Genomic DNA, 6,000 nt, shown 5'->3' with positions numbered 1-6,000 from the left:
CGGGGCCCCGGCGCGGTCCCGCAGCGCCCGGCGGAGCGGCCGCGACCCACCCGCGCAGCGGCGCCTCCCGCGGGGCCCTGCGCGGGCGTCGCTTTGGCCCGCGGGTGCCGGCGGGCACCTGCCCGGCAAATAGCCGTGCTGAAGCTTGCAGCACCCTTACACCGTCCTGAAAGGGTGCAACTAAAGTAAGGTTCACAGGGACGGGAGTATCTGGTATTTATGTAGCACCGTAGAGGTTTACGCACTGGTGTCTGTCCTAGCCTCCCTCAGCCCTGCTCTGCTGCGACGCTGCACGAGTGCGGCATCTTTTCGTGCCAAGCACTTTTACAAACACTAAACATTTTTTCATGGGACTTCCTACCATGAAAGATTATACTGCTAAGTATTAATCTTACTGTCAGGTGTTACAGAAGGCTCAGGTGAAGCCAGGCCTTCGTCGTGCTCGCTAGGGTGCCCGTGTGGAGGCCCAGTCTCGCCTGCGCAGAGCTGGCAGTCTCCTTGGGGCAGGCCAGGGTGTGAACGAGTGGTTTGCTCCAAGCCATAAAGCAGTTCAGCAGCTGGCCCGTTCTCCCCCGTCCCAGCCTGCTGGCCGCTCTTTAGGTTAAATGCTGTACGTGGTGGAGTTTGTTTGTTTTTCAGGCTGCGGCCGTGCCCGGGAAAAGCCGCCCCGTCATCGCGGTTTCACGCGCCCCTTGATGAAAGGGAGAACCTGTTTCCTTGCTTTCCCTTCTCACGCTCTAGCGGGGGGCTTCGGAGCACGAGCGACCGCGAGCAGCTCCTCAGCCTCGCGCCCGCCCGCGCCGCCGGAGAGGCTCCTCGGGCCGCGGGAGCGAGCGCTTGTGCCCCGCGGGTGGCTGGCCGTTAGCCCGGGCTGCGAGAACGGCAGATCCTCTCGCCTGCAGCCCTTCACCTTCCTGCTGCCTGGGAAGACAAAATCCGCTGCACGAAACTGAGGCCTTGTAAAACCAAGCAGCCTTTTACTGAGGCAAGCGAAATTTTAAAGGGGGTCGGTTACTACAGGATTTTCACCTCTAATACCAAAGTCTCAGTGAAATCTATTTGCTTTAGGCCTGCTGTGTCATAACAGGTCTAAAAGAGCTGCATTTTTGTCATGGAAAGAGGCAAGTTTTAGTCTAAAAGCATTATTTTTTCATGACATGTAATCTCAGTTTCTGTACAAGGCTTTAAACTCTGTCTCTCTGCTGCAGATCAAGGACCAGCTTCTTCCTCAGTGTAATTCTGCCTAAGCCCATGCATTTACACTGGGGATGGATTTGGTCCGTGAGGTTTGTGACTCTTAGGCAGAGGCTTATTGACAAGCACTGTGCTGAAGGTATTTGCATTCAGCAAGGCTCATAAGCCAGGGAACATCTGTTCTCTCGTTAGCAGCCTCCTCAGCATTTGCCCTGTAGGCAGTAATCTACAGGACAAGTTTCCCAGCACCTAAACTACTGTAGGATAATTCTTTAACTAAATGGAAAGCAAAGCCCCGGACCCTGGGAATTCACTTTTGTACAATAATCTTTTGTGTGCGTACAGTGGAAGCCAGAGGATTATGGAGTCAAATCATGAGAATTCAGGTCAAGTGAGATTTGGGGGGGGAGGAGAATATGGCAGGAGCACCAGTGGGAAGGTACGATCCCAGGGGAAGTAACGTGACGCTTGCAGATAAGCCTGTCCTGCTGTCATGGTTTAATTTTACACATCAGTATTAAAATTTCTGTGAGCATTGCCAAACACCAACTATCCCTATATTGCATGAGGTTCCTCTGTTTTTTTTTTTTTTTTTTTCTTTTCTCTAGCAGCTGCATTATTTTGGAGTATCCCTATGTCTCAGTTATTTTCTTGTGCTGTGCCTCTGGTTTCTAGCTCTGTTTTTTTTCCACACTCTGAGGGTTTGTGCTTTTTAAAACTCCTTCCTCAATTCATCTCCCCATTATTTTTGTTATTCCCCCCACACTTAGCCTGTATCAAGGATTTCAAAGATCCTCTAGATATACAAGGCAATTCATTTGTCTCCTCTGGACATCTGCTTAATGGAAGGAAGGAAATGTCATTAAAGAAAAACACTACGAAAAACACAATGCTGCTTTTCCTCTTTCTGGCAAGGGGTTGATCTGGATATCCAGCCTGAGCACCCAGAAACTGCAGTCAGATGACTGCCTGGTCTTGCTACAGTGCAGACGGACCCAGCTGAATCCAATCAACTAGTTAACATGAACCTGGCTGGGGTAGGATGCTAAGCTGATGGGGGGATGTGACACTGGGCAGTGACTGCTGAGGACAGAGTGGAATAGAAGGCGTTAGATTACACGTAGATGTAAGCAAAGGAGGAAACAGCATCAAGGCAGGATCACAGCCTTCTGCAACACTGAGCAGCAGCACAGTGCATCTGAAAGTGAGGATTTCCCTCACCGTTTTAGGAGGATAGGCTATATGGCAGAAGGGTTGCATTCTGTCTAAGTTACCTTGTATGATTATTAGTGAGATGTGGAGCAAAATACCCTCTCTGCTGCCTTTGCAAGAGGTAACGTGCCGAGCAAGAGAGGAGTGAGCTGCTGCACAAACACAGCTCCGTTTGCTGCTCTGCAGCGGCGGGGGAGCAAGAGTTTGAGGCTGTAGGTGTCTGGACCGTAACAACGCTGTAGGCTGGGAAATGCAGGTGTTTTGTGTGTCAGTAGCATGTTACTGCTTCCAGAAAAAAGTAAATGAATCCGCCTGGATTAGGAAATCTTCATTCTATGGAAGTTGCACGTGGTGCTCCTTTCTGAATTTATCCTAACTGGTGTACCATGCGTTTACTTGTTGTGGTGCTATTTGACAGCCAGGGCTACGTCCTGTCGAAGTTAGCTCTACATACAGGCTGTCTCATTTAGAAAGAAGAGGAAGCAAGCACGTTGCTTCTCAGTCATCTTCTGCAAAGGAAATATACCCTTGAAGTTTGTCACAGGCAGAGGCAGAAAATACTTTGTTAGTGCTTGTCTTGGTAGAGAGAATGGTCGGCTTGCACTCTGCTAAATAATATATATCATTGCCCTAAGGAATTACATAATCCTGATTGTTGCAAAGTCATATATGTGTCAGAAAAGTCCAGAATTAAGGTTGTCCAAGGAATCTTAATTCAGTCTTGTTCTGTGTATGTAATGAAAGTCCTGAGTTATGTGCCTACAGGCTGTTTTTCCTAAAACCCTTGAGAGATTCTGTGTTCTCACTCTTTTCCTCTGGGTCCCATTTTCAGCTGGTTAGTTCATACGTTCCATATGAGCGTCTGCCACATGACGGGTCAGGGAGGGAGGCAGGAGGGATCATGCAAGTCTTTGTAGGGAGTAACCTGCAGTTTGGACTTCATATTCAAATGTACAGTTCAGAGTACAGATGTTATGGACGTATTAGCTTGGTTTACAGAGAGCTACATCCTGCACTGGATGAAAAGGTTTGACCCCTGCTATTGAAATGCTAATGTCTGACCATTTCCTCCAGCAGAGCGAGTCTCATTAGTTCTCCTCGTAGCCTGCATTTACCCTTCCTCCGGTCTGCATCGCTCTGACCCCAGAGTTTCTGCTTTTCAAATACGCGATTAAAATTTGTCTGCTATGTGATCGTTTTATGAGGTGATATCGCGAAGCTTGCGTATGCGTTCCAGCTGTGTTGGCAACCCTGCCTCCGGACCACGGAGGCTGCCTCCGCGCTCCTGCCCTCCTGCTTGAGACGCAAGGCAGGGAGATGCAGCAACCCAAAGTGCGAAAGCGAAGAGTGAAAATCCCGATTAGATCCTGGAAAAAGGAAACTCTAAGTGAAACTGACTTTTTATCTCCTCGGGTCTTCGTGTTGATGCTGCATTAGGAAGGCTGACATCAGATATCCCTAGAGGCCCAAATCCAATTTTAAATCAAATGTAGAAGGCCAGCTTGTAAAGGCCAAAAATGAATTGGTTCTGCCAGAAGAAAAATTAGCACAGAAACAAGCTTATTTCCAGACAATCTCTTAAAATAACTACTTCATGCCCTAATAGGGATTGTCCTTGTCCTTTTTTTTTCTTTTTTTTTTTTTAACTTAGTGAGAGTTCAGAGTTTGAAATGACCAATCTGTACAGGGAACACATCCATCCCTAGACTTGTTGCATACAGTAATTTGTAGTCAAGATTACTTTAGTTAGCATTGAGATGGGCTGTTCTTTCTATTCTCTGAGTCTGTTTTAACACTAATCCCCAAACAAATACTTACAAAAGCTAAACAGATATGTCTGTCCTACTTGCTTCCATTTTCATCTGTGAGAAGCTGCAGAGATTTTGTGCCACTTAGCTGTCACGCTATTTCCAAGTGCCAGGTTCTCGGATTGCTGCAGTTCTAGGCCATACGCTGTTGCAGGAGAAGATTTAGGTCAGTGGTTTTTCAACCTTTTTTGATTTGTGGACCCCTAAAAAGTTTTCCAGCAGCACTGGAATTCCTTTAGGAATTTCATGCATGTAGATTGCTGTCTGGCATACATGAATTTGCTGTTTCTCAGTCACTTTTTGCAGATTCTTTAGAAGCTGTCCATGGGCTTGCCAGGCTCTGCAGATCATAAGCTGGAAACCAGTGATTTAGGTGAGTTCTTGAATTATTACTCCTCCATGTATACACTGCTGTTATAGATGAGTATGCTATAAAATGCCTAATGTCAAGGCTAATATTTAGGGGGTATTGCAGCTTTCAGTACTTTACAGTCTGTGGTCTCCTCAAAGCTGAATGCAGTGTGTTTAAGTGACCAGCGTTCACACAGAAAAAATACATGGTGGTGCTGAGCCAACACCCATGCTGTCCCCCTGCTGTGGTGGCTTTGGGTGCTGAGCTGTAGCATTCCAACAAGCCCATAAATCATAGCAAGTTGCCTCCAGAGCTTTAGCTAGCAAGTGATATATTCTCTTTGGCCTCTCTAATCCCCGCCCAGGTAAGGGTCTTCAATGTGATTCCTTTAGACTGAGCTCAGGCTTAGGAGGAAATGTGGGATAAAGCCCCTTTGTAAATCAGCTTTCTCCCTGCACTGCTTTATGCACCGAATTCTTCCCACCTGGGAGACCTGGGGCTTCTGTGGTGCCCGCCAGCACCTCTCTCGTGTTGAGAGACTGCAGTAGTAACGCCATCCTCTCCACCGTCAGCTGAGCTCCTTAGCCTTTCTAGCCCCACTATTTACGCAACTTTGGGGTACTGCATCCTCTCCTGCTCACCACTTTGTTGCTGGTGAACTGGAGGGGAACAACATCTGTTGGCTCAGAAGTGAGGAAAGATTGATGTTAATTATTTGTACTACTATAGTTCTTGCATGCTCTAGGTACTGAAGTATTGACCAGGTCTCTACTGTGTGAGGCTCAATGCACATGCAAAATAGGAAGAAGGTCAATGTGCCAAAGATCACACAAGCTAAATGTGTGACAAGAGATAACAAGTGGGTGTCAGGGATCAGCAGATGAACAGCATAGTCAGACAGTCCAAGGAAACAGTAAGATAAGATAAAATTAGTGTGTTAGGCTATGTTCTTGGCAAGCCATCTAGTCAACTGGTGATAGGGGCTTTTGTAGGTAGCACAAGGGCAAAAAAAGACTTTGAAGGATGATTAATTTGTTTCCGTAGCTGTTACCAAACACTCCTCTAAAGGAGGAGTGGCACTCTGGGGAAAAAGCACATGGTAGTTAGCTGAAAATGTAACTAAGAGGTGATGTGAGCTGGCAGTGTGGTTCATCAGAGGTGGACTCCAACTCCTAGAGGTGAATTTAAGATGATAGGCTGGATGGAGAAAGGTCACCAGGTGTCTTGGAAATGAATCAAATAGTTTTATTTTTCTGCTGCAGTAGAGAATTCTGAATCAAATGAGGGATGCAAATAGAAAGTGATCCGGTCAAAGCAGGGCACAAGCTAGGCAAAGGAATGGGGCAAGACAATGAATGATAAAAACAGAGGAGGGAATATTGCAGCAGGGAGATGCAAAATAAAGGGAACCAAGGTAAGAGTTCTAGCTGTATA

Source organism: Apteryx mantelli, chromosome 17, assembly GCF_036417845.1.
Source record: "Apteryx mantelli isolate bAptMan1 chromosome 17, bAptMan1.hap1, whole genome shotgun sequence".
Taxonomy (NCBI): domain Eukaryota; kingdom Metazoa; phylum Chordata; class Aves; order Apterygiformes; family Apterygidae; genus Apteryx; species Apteryx mantelli.
This window is presented reverse-complemented; position numbering follows the sequence as displayed.